The sequence below is a fragment of the Mandrillus leucophaeus genome, unplaced genomic scaffold, assembly GCF_000951045.1.
Source record: "Mandrillus leucophaeus isolate KB7577 unplaced genomic scaffold, Mleu.le_1.0 Scaffold1039, whole genome shotgun sequence".
Classification (NCBI taxonomy): Eukaryota; Metazoa; Chordata; class Mammalia; order Primates; family Cercopithecidae; genus Mandrillus; species Mandrillus leucophaeus.
In genome coordinates this window covers 699,283-708,965 of record NW_012098532.1, presented here as the reverse complement: position 1 = coordinate 708,965, position 9,683 = coordinate 699,283, and positions in this window count along the sequence as shown.

The window sequence follows — 9,683 nt, the reverse complement described above, 5'->3', positions numbered from 1 at the left end:
AGAGAATACTATAAACACCTCTATGCAAATAAACTAGAAAATCTAGAAGAAATGGATAAATTCCTGGACACATATACCCTCCCAAGACTAAACCTGGACACATACACCCTCCCAAGACTAAACCCTGAAGATACCAATAACAGGCTCTGACACTGAGGCAATAATCAATAGCCTACCAACCAAAAAAGTCTAGGACCAGACAGATTCACAGCCGAATTCTGACAGAGGTATGAAGAGGAGCTGGTACCATTCCTTCTGAAACTATTCCAATCAATAGAAAAAGAGGGATTACTCCCTAACTCATTTTATGAGGCCAGCATCATCCTGATACCAAAGCCGGGTAGAGACACAACAAAAAAAGAGAATTTCAGACCAATATCCCTGATGAACATCAATGCAAAAATCCTCAATAAAATACTGGCAAACCGAGTCCAGCAGCACATCAAAAAGCTTATCCACCACAATCAAGTTGGCTTCATCCCTGGGATGCAAGGCTTGTTCAACATATGCAAATCAATAAACATAATCCAGCATGTAAATAGAACCAAAGACAAAAACCATATGATTATGTCAATAGATGCAAAAATGGCCCTCGACAAAATTAAACAGCGCTTCATGCTAAACACTCTCGATAAACTAGGTATTGATGGGACGTATCTCAAAATAATAAGAGCTATTTATGACAAACCCACAGCCAATATCATGCTGAATGGGCAAGAGCTGGAAGCATTCCCTTCGAAAATTGGCACAAAACAGGGATGCCCTCTCTCACCACTCCTATTCAACATGGTGTTGGAAGTTCTGGCTAGGGCAATCAGGCAGGAGAAAGAAATAAAGGATATTCAATTGGGAAAAGAGGAAGTCAAATTTTCCCTGTTTGCAGATGACATGATTGTATGTTTAGAAAACTCCACCGTCACAGCCCAAAATGTCCTTAAGGTGATAAGCAACTTCAGTGAAGTTTCAGGATACAAAATAAATGTGCAAAAATCACAAGCATTCCTATACACCAATAACAGAAAAATAGAGAGCCAAATCACAATTGCTTCAAAGAGAATAAAATACCTAGGAATCCAGCTTACAAGAGATGTGAAGGATCTCTTCAAGGAGAACTACAAACCACTGCTCAAGGAAATAAGAGGACACAAACAAATGGAAGAACATACCATGCTCATGGATAGGAAGAATCAATATCGTGAAAATTGCCATAATGCCCAAGGTAATGTGTGGATTCAATGCCCTCCCCACCAAGCTACCAGTGGCTTTTTTCACAGAACTGGAAAAAACTACTTTAAAGTTCATATGGAACCAAAACAGAGCCCACATTGCCAAGACAATCCTAAGCCAAAAGAACAAAACTGGAGGCGTCACACTACCTGACTTCAAACTCTACTACAAGGCTACAGTAACCAAAACAGCATGGTACTGGTACCAAAACAGAGATATAGACCAATAGAACAGAACAGAGCCCTCAAAAATAATATCACACATCTACAGCCATCTGATCTTTGACAAACCTGACAAAAAGAAGAAATGGGGAAAGGATTCCCTATTTAATAAATGGTGCTGGGAAAACTGGCTAGCCATATGGAGAAAGCTGAAACTGGATCCCTTCCTTACACCTTATACAAAAATTAATTCAACATGGATTAAAGACTTAAATGTTAGACCTAATACCATAATAGGCAATACCATTCGGGACACAGGCATGGACAAGGACTTCACGGCTGAAACACCAAAAGCAATGGCAACAAAAACCAAAATTGACAAATGGGATCTCATTAAACGAAAGAGCTTCTGCACAGCAAAATAAACTACTATCAGAGTGAACAGGCAACCTACAGAATGGAAGAAAATTTTTACAATCTACCCATCTGACAAAGGGCTAATATCCAGAATCTACAAAGAACTTAAAATTTACAAGAAAAAAATCAAACAACCCCATCAAAAAGTGGGCAAAGGATATGAACAGACACTTCTCAAGAGAAGACATTTATGCAGACAACAGACACATGAAAAAATGCTCATCATCACTGGCCATCAGTAAAATGCAAATCAAAACCACAATGAGATAGCATCTCACACCAGTTAGAATGGCAATCTTTGAAAAGTCAGGAAACAGTAGGTGTTGGAGAGGATGTGGAGAAATAGGAACACTTTTACACTGTTTCTTTTACCCTGTCCCACTTTTACACTGTGGGACTATAAACTAGTTTAACCATTGTGGAAGATGGTGTGGTGATTCCTCAAGGATCTAGAACTAGAAATACCATTTGATCCAGCTATCCCATTACTGGGTATGTAACCAAAGGATTATAAATCATGCTGCTATAAAGACACACACACACGTATGTTTATTGCGGCACTATTCACAATAGCAAAGATTTGGAACCAACCCAAATGTCCATCAGTGATAGACTGGATTAAGAAAATGTGGCACATATACACCATGGAATACTATGCAGCCATATAAAAGGATGAGTTCATGTCCTTTGTAGGGAAATGGATGAAGCTGGAAACCATCATTCTGAGCAAACTACCACAAGGACAGAAAACCGAACACCACATGTTCTCACTCATAGGTGGGAACTGAACAATGAGATCACTTGGACACAGGGTGGGGAACATCACACACCAGGGCCTGTCGTGGGGTGGGCATAGGAAGGAGGGATAGCATTAAGATATACCTAAAGTAAATGATGAGTTAATTGGTGCAGCACACCAACATGGAACATGTATACATATGTAACAAACCTGCACGTTGTGCACATGTACCCTGGAACTTAAAGTATAATAACAGTAATAAAAAAATTGAGGACCTTAGAGACCAACTAGGTATGATGTGACCATGGCTGGGGCAGGGATGGACAGCAGTGTCTTACTGCAGATGCCAGGGCGTGGGTGGGCTGCAGGTGTAGGCAACTTCACTAGGACTAACTTTCCTCTGGGGAAAAGAACCACACAGGCCTAGTCCTGGAGCCTTCTGTGCCTTTCCAGCTAGGGGTGTGCACAGACAGCAATGTGTCGTCTGAACTCCATATACACTTTGTCCACGAGTCCCAGAGATCTCCTTTGCTTAGGGCGGTTAGAGATACCTCATGTGTTTTCCTTTAACTGCTGCCTCGTATGGCTTGTATGGTTTTTGCTTGCTGGCTGGCTTATCTGTCTTTGAAACATGTTCTGAAGGGTTCTGGGATGCCCCAACACCTGAGAACCACTTTCCCACTTAGAAGGCATTTCCACATTTAATTCAGGTGATGGGTGGGTGAGTCAGTCCCAGGGCTGGTGGGGTATCTGGTTGCAGGGCTAGGTGGTTCCCCACAGGGGCAGAGGGTGGGTTTCTGTTTCCCCGGGTCTGGAGTGCCTGGTTCTGCCTCTCTGTTTCAGCGGCCATGCAGTTCCTCACTGACAAGTTCCAGGACCTTTGATGTGAGTGTGGCACACATTATGTACCTTCCCACAATCCCAATAGCTTAAGAGGGCTGTGGGCTGGCCCTGGTTGGGGGCCCGTCCCTGAGCCTGCTCTGTTTCACAGGTTGGAGCCAGCGTCTTCCTACAAGATGAACAGCTAGTACCTTTGGAGCTCCAGAGCTGCAGCCAAGCAGGTTCCCTCCGTATCCTCTTCAGCCAGGGCTTTCGCTCTTCTGCTGCATTTGCCCCCTTCCCAAAGCAATTTCAAATAAAGTCGTTCTCATATTCTGTGGTATGTGTGGTATGTGGTCTGCCCTCTGATTGTTGGGAGTGTTGGGGGGTGCGGGGTATTGCTGTGTTCCCTGGCGCTTGAAGAGGAGTTCCCCTAGTGCTGTGTGGTGGGCCCACTCCCTGGGGGGCACCTGAGCCGGCATCTGAGCAGCAGCCCTGCACTCGGGCTTACCATAGTGCCCTGGGCCTAGGTGCTTTGGTAGCCCTGCCTGGCCATAGCAGCATTTCCTGCCTTTCCCTGGCACACCTTGCTCAGGGTCCCTTCTCTTCTCCTCCTACTTTGGGGTCTCACAGGTCCCCTTCTTCAGTGCTATTCTCCCTCTTCTTCAGCAGGAACTGATGTCCTCCTTCCAGAACCCCGGTCCCTCCCGCCTTTCCTCCTGCAATTCACTGTCACAGTTCTGCCCTGTCACTGTCCTTTCCATCACGAACATCCTTGCTTTCCCCCGTGGCTTGATGCTGGAGGTCTTACCTGCACAGTTGCTTCTGTGCTGTTGAGCATGACAGAGCTCATCCTCCCGCTCAGGGGCTCAGTCCTCTTTCTGGAGCCATTATGTCTCTCTGGTGCCACCACGCATGCAGTCAGGTCATCTGGGTCAGAAAACCACACGGCATCCTCAGTTTCACTCCTACCTCCCACTTTTGAACCTCAGTTACCAAATCCCATAGGTGTCTCTCCTTTGTTTAAGCAGCCAGGTGGAGGTAGAAGTCACATCCCGGTGGGTGGCTGATCAAAACGGAAGGCACAGGGAGCATGGACGAAAAGGGTAGGGTAGTCTCTTGGTTGGAGGTGGGGACACTGAGTCTGTTCTAGTGCCTGCAGGCCAACCTGATGAAAACTGCCTGCCTGAAGCTACAAAGAAGGCGGCTTCCACATCCTTGGCATCCTGTAGGCGGCCAACAGCCTCTTCTGCAGCCGGTGGTCTCTATATCCTTGATTTGAAAATGGCCAGCGGCTTTCCAGGGCAAGTGTGGATGCTAGGCCTGGCTGTTCTTGGATGGTCCCTGTCAAATACTGTTCCACCATCCTCAACGCCACAGGTTTTTGTAGATGTGATATTTCTGTGTGTCTGCGCAGTCTTTCAGACCACCTCTCGCAGTCGCATGATATTTCCTCGAGCTCCCTGTTCTGCCTTCACCCTCCCTGACGGTTGGGATCACCTCCTTCCTTCAGCCAGAATCCCTAGCTGGATGGGCATGAGATTCGGACATAAATTCCGGTTCCAGTGAGGAGTTGCATGTAGTCTTTGCCAGCTCCCATCTCCAAGAGACTGGGTGTTGAACAAAGACAGGAGAAATGCAGATATCATTCAAGATTAGCATGTGTGCAGAGATGTCTGTGGTGGGTTTTTTGGGGGTTTTTTTGTTTGCTTTTTTGATATGGAATCTCACCGTGTCACCCAGGCTGGAGTGCAATGGCACGATCTTGGCTCACTGCAACCTCTACCTTCCAGGTTCAATCAGTTCTCCTGCATCAGCTTTCCAAGTAACTGGGGACTACAGGCATGCACCACCATGCCTGGGTAGTTTTTTTTTTTTTCTTTCTTTCTTTTTTTTTTTTGGTGGATGTGGGGATTTCACCATGTTGGCTAGGCTGGTCTTGAACTCCTGACCTCAAGTGACCTGCCTGCCTCAGCCTTCCAGAGTGCTGGGATTAGAGGCGTGAGCCACCATGCTGAGTCCTGTGTTTCTCGTGTGTGTGTGTGTGCGTGAGTGCGTGCGCCTATGCACACACCCGCTAGGGAATCAAATTAATCAGGCATGCTCTCCCTTGAGGGAGAAAGGGCTGATTCACAGAGTGGAGGCAGTGGTGAAGGATGTGTGAAGGCCTGAATGCACAAAAGCAGGGCTGCGATCTACCTTAAACAAGAGGTATTTTTCAATTCTAAAACCTAGGAGGGCATGGAGTGGGACAAACTCTTAGAAATAAAAACTCTGGCCTGCCAAACCACCACACCCACATGTCAATTAACCCTCTTGGGCAGAGCCACATGCCGATTTGATCACCTATTCTAAGAAAAAGAAATAAAAGGCAAACAAATTGGAAACTAAGAAGCTCAATTTTCTCTGCTTGCAGGTAACATAATCTCACCTAGAGAAAACCCTGATGTACACTGCACCAAAAAACAGTCAAAACCAATAAACAAAGTCAGCAAAGTTACAGAGTACAAAAGCAACATGTCAAAATCATTCACATTTCTATACCTGAACAAGAAGCTATCTGAAAAGACACCCGGGAAACAAACATATTTAGAATACCAGGACAAGAACAAAACCCTTTGGAATACGTTTATCCGGGGAGGTGAAATGTGTGCACACTGAAACCGATCAAACACTGATGGAACACTCAGAAGACCAATAAATGGAGACACATCCCATGTTTGTGGACAGGAACACAGTTAACAAGTAGGTGCTACACAAAGCCGTTACAGGTTAAACGTGGTGAGTCCCTAGGAAAACGACAATGGTGCTTTTCACAGCATCAGCAGAAACAACCCTAAAACCCCTGCTTCTTGACTGTGAGCCTCTCTGCCCATGTTTCTATCGGGTGCTGGCTCTTCGTGTGGAACAGGCTTGCAGCTCCTCTGTGAGCCCGGTGCTTCTCATGCATCATGAAGCAGGCCATCACCAGACACTGAATTTGTGAACACATTTACCTTGAACTTCCCAGTCTGCAGAACTGTGGGAAATAAACATTTGTTCTTTAAGCCACCCAGTCTATGGTACTTTGTTATAGCAGCCTGAGCTGACTAAGATACTAATCATCAGGGAAATACAAATGAGAACCACAATATCACCTCATGCCTGTTGGGATGGCCACTATTAAGAAAAAAAAAAAAACCAAAAACTGGAACTCCTGTACACTAGTGGGGATGTGAAATGGTGTACCCACTATTAAAAACAGTATGATAATTTCTCCAAAATTTAAACATGGAATTACCTAAATATGATCCATTAATCTGACTTCTGGGTATATATCAAGAATACCTGAAAAAGGATCTTGAATATATATTTGCACACCCATATTTATGGCAGCGTTATTCACAATAGCCAGGAGGTACAAACAACCTGACTCTCCATGAATGGATGCATGGATTTTTACAAGGTGGCATATACATCCAGTGGAATATTATTTGGCCTTTAAAAAAGGAAAAGCCTGTCATACGATACAACATGAGTGAACCTTCAGGGCATTATGCTAAGTGAAAGAAGCCAGTCACCAAAGGAAAAATACTGTATGATTCTGTTTATATAAGGTACCTAGAATAATCAAACTTATATCAACAGAAAACAGAATGTTGTGTGCCAGCATATGAGTAGGGGAAGAGGAAATGGGGGACTATTTTATGGGTACATAGTTTCTGTTTGGGAAGATGAAACAACTTGTAGAGATAGATAGTTGTGATGGTTGCACAGCAATGGAGATGTAGTTAATACTATTAAACTGTATGCTTAACAATAGTGAAAATTGTAAACTTCTTTGTAACAAGAAAACAGATTTATTGATTTTAAGAGAAAAGACACTATTTTGTTTTAAAAAAGACAAGAAAGCTAGCCCGAGTACGCATCTGAAATACTCAGAAAAAATCCTACTCATATCTTCAGTATGTTCCAATCATTTGTTTAAACAACACACTACAAGTTAATAAATATTTTTATAATTCTAAAAGTCTTGCAAGTATTGTACAATGCAAATCAGCCACAAACTGTTATTTAGCTCATGCCAATTATACAAGGATATGATTTACAAAAGATTTAGTGTTTCTCACAAAAATCACATCAGGAAATACATATTTACAAAACCAAATTTATTATTCAGAAAACAGTAACACTATTCAGTAAAAATGTGTTTAAATAATTAAAAAGTTTATTCAACAGTAGTCCAAAATTGGAAAAAAAATCACATTATCGCACACATACTATCTCTACAAAAGTTGCTTACCACACTTATATAGTATATCTAGTCTATTGTAAAATATGTTCAACTATCTCCTAGTGTTACAATGTTTCTGTGCTTGCTCTGAGCCAATCTGATGCCTTGGGTGTTCCTGGACCTGCGTCTCAGAGGCCCAGCCTGGAGTTGAGGCCAAAGGAGCTAGTCTGGCACTGGGCAAGCCGGGAGCCTTTAATCCTTGGGGGCTGACGTGGAAGCTAGCTATGCAGGTGCTGGCCTGGTCCTTGAGGTCACAGGGGTCAGCCTGGACCTGGAGTGGGTACAGAGGCTAGGTCTATGCATGCCAGCCTGAAGTCTGAAACTACAGACACCAGCCTATCATCGAAGCAGACCGGGTCCGGGGTAGGTACGCGTTGTCCCGACACTGGAGGATCTGGAAGCTGGGTCTACAAGTCCAGGCCTAAAGTCTGGGGTGGTGGGGACTGGTCTGGAGGTAATGTCTGCATGTGCCAGCCTGGAGTCTGGTGTTCTGGAGGCTGACCTGGAGTCTGAGGCTGCAGGGCCACCCTGGTGACTCGGCAGTCCTGGCGGCCATGGGTGCCAGCCCAGAGCCTGGGGCTGTGAGGCTAGTCTGGCCCCAACGCGGGCCTGGAGGCTTGGTTCATGGATGCACCCAGAGTCTAGGGCTGAAGGGAGCAGCCTGACCACGGAGTCAGTCTGGAGCCTGGGACAATCAGGGCCTGCCTGGTGATGAGGTGGGCCTGGAGCCTGAGTCTATGGGGACTGGACCAGCACTGAGGTGGAGCTGAAGGCAGTGTGCACCGGTGACCTGGAGCCTGGGACTGGCACTGGGTTGGAGCTGAAGACAGTATGCAGAGGTGACCTGGTGCCTGGGACTGCAAGGGCAAGCCTGGAACCTGAGTCTGTGGGGGCCAGCCTATGCTAAATTGATTTTCAACAAGAGTTCCAAGGCCATTCAATGGGGAAATAATAATTTCTTAAACAAATGGTGTTAGGACTACTTGTTATCCACATGCCAAAGAATGAAGTTGGACCCCTACCTCATACCCTATACCCTATACCAAAATTAACTCAAAATGTATCACAAACCTAAATGTAAGAGTTAAAAATATAAAACTATTAGAACAAAGGATAGGGATAAATCATGACTTTGTATTTGGCATTCGATTCTTAGAATGTGACAACAAAAGCACAGGCAACGAAAGTAAAAAGATAAATGGGACTTCATTGAAATTGTAAACTTTTTTGCATCAATGGACATTATCAAAAAGTGAAAAGATAACAGAATGGTAGAAAAAACTTTGCCAATCATATATATAATAGTTTGATATCCAGAATATATCAAAACTTACCAAAAAACCCAACAACAAGATAACCCCAGTTTTGAAATAAGCAAAAGCTCTGAATGGACATGTCTCCAACGAAGATATACAAATAGCCAAGAAATGCATGTAAAGATACTCAACATCATTAGCTAGTAGGAAAATGCAAATCAAAACAATAAGGTACTATTTCACATCTACCAGGATGGCTATACTTCTTTCAAGATAGAAAATAATTGTTGAATAGGATGTGGAGAAATTAGAACTTTCATACATGGCTGCTGGGAAAGTAAAATAATTCAGCCACTGTGGAAAACACTTTGGTGGTTCCTAAAAGTTAAACATACAATTACCATGTGAATTGGGAATTACACTCGTAGGTATATAGTCAAAAGAAATGAAAACAGGCCAGGTGCGGTGGCTCACACTTGTAATCCCAGCACTGGGAGGCCGAGGCGGGCAGATCACCTGAGGTCAGGAGTTCAAGACCAGACTGGCCAACCTGGTGAAACCCCTTCTCTACAAAATACAAAAATTAGCCAGGCACAATGGCAGGTGCCTGTAATCCCAGCTACTTGGGAGGCTGAGGTGGGAGAATTGCTTGACCTGGGGAGGCGGAGATTGCAGTAAACTGAGATCCCACAATTGCACTCCAGCCTGGGCAACAGAATGAGACTCCATCTCAAAAAAAAAAAAAAAAAAAAAGCAGGGACTGGCAAGATGGCCAAATAGGAACAGCTCCA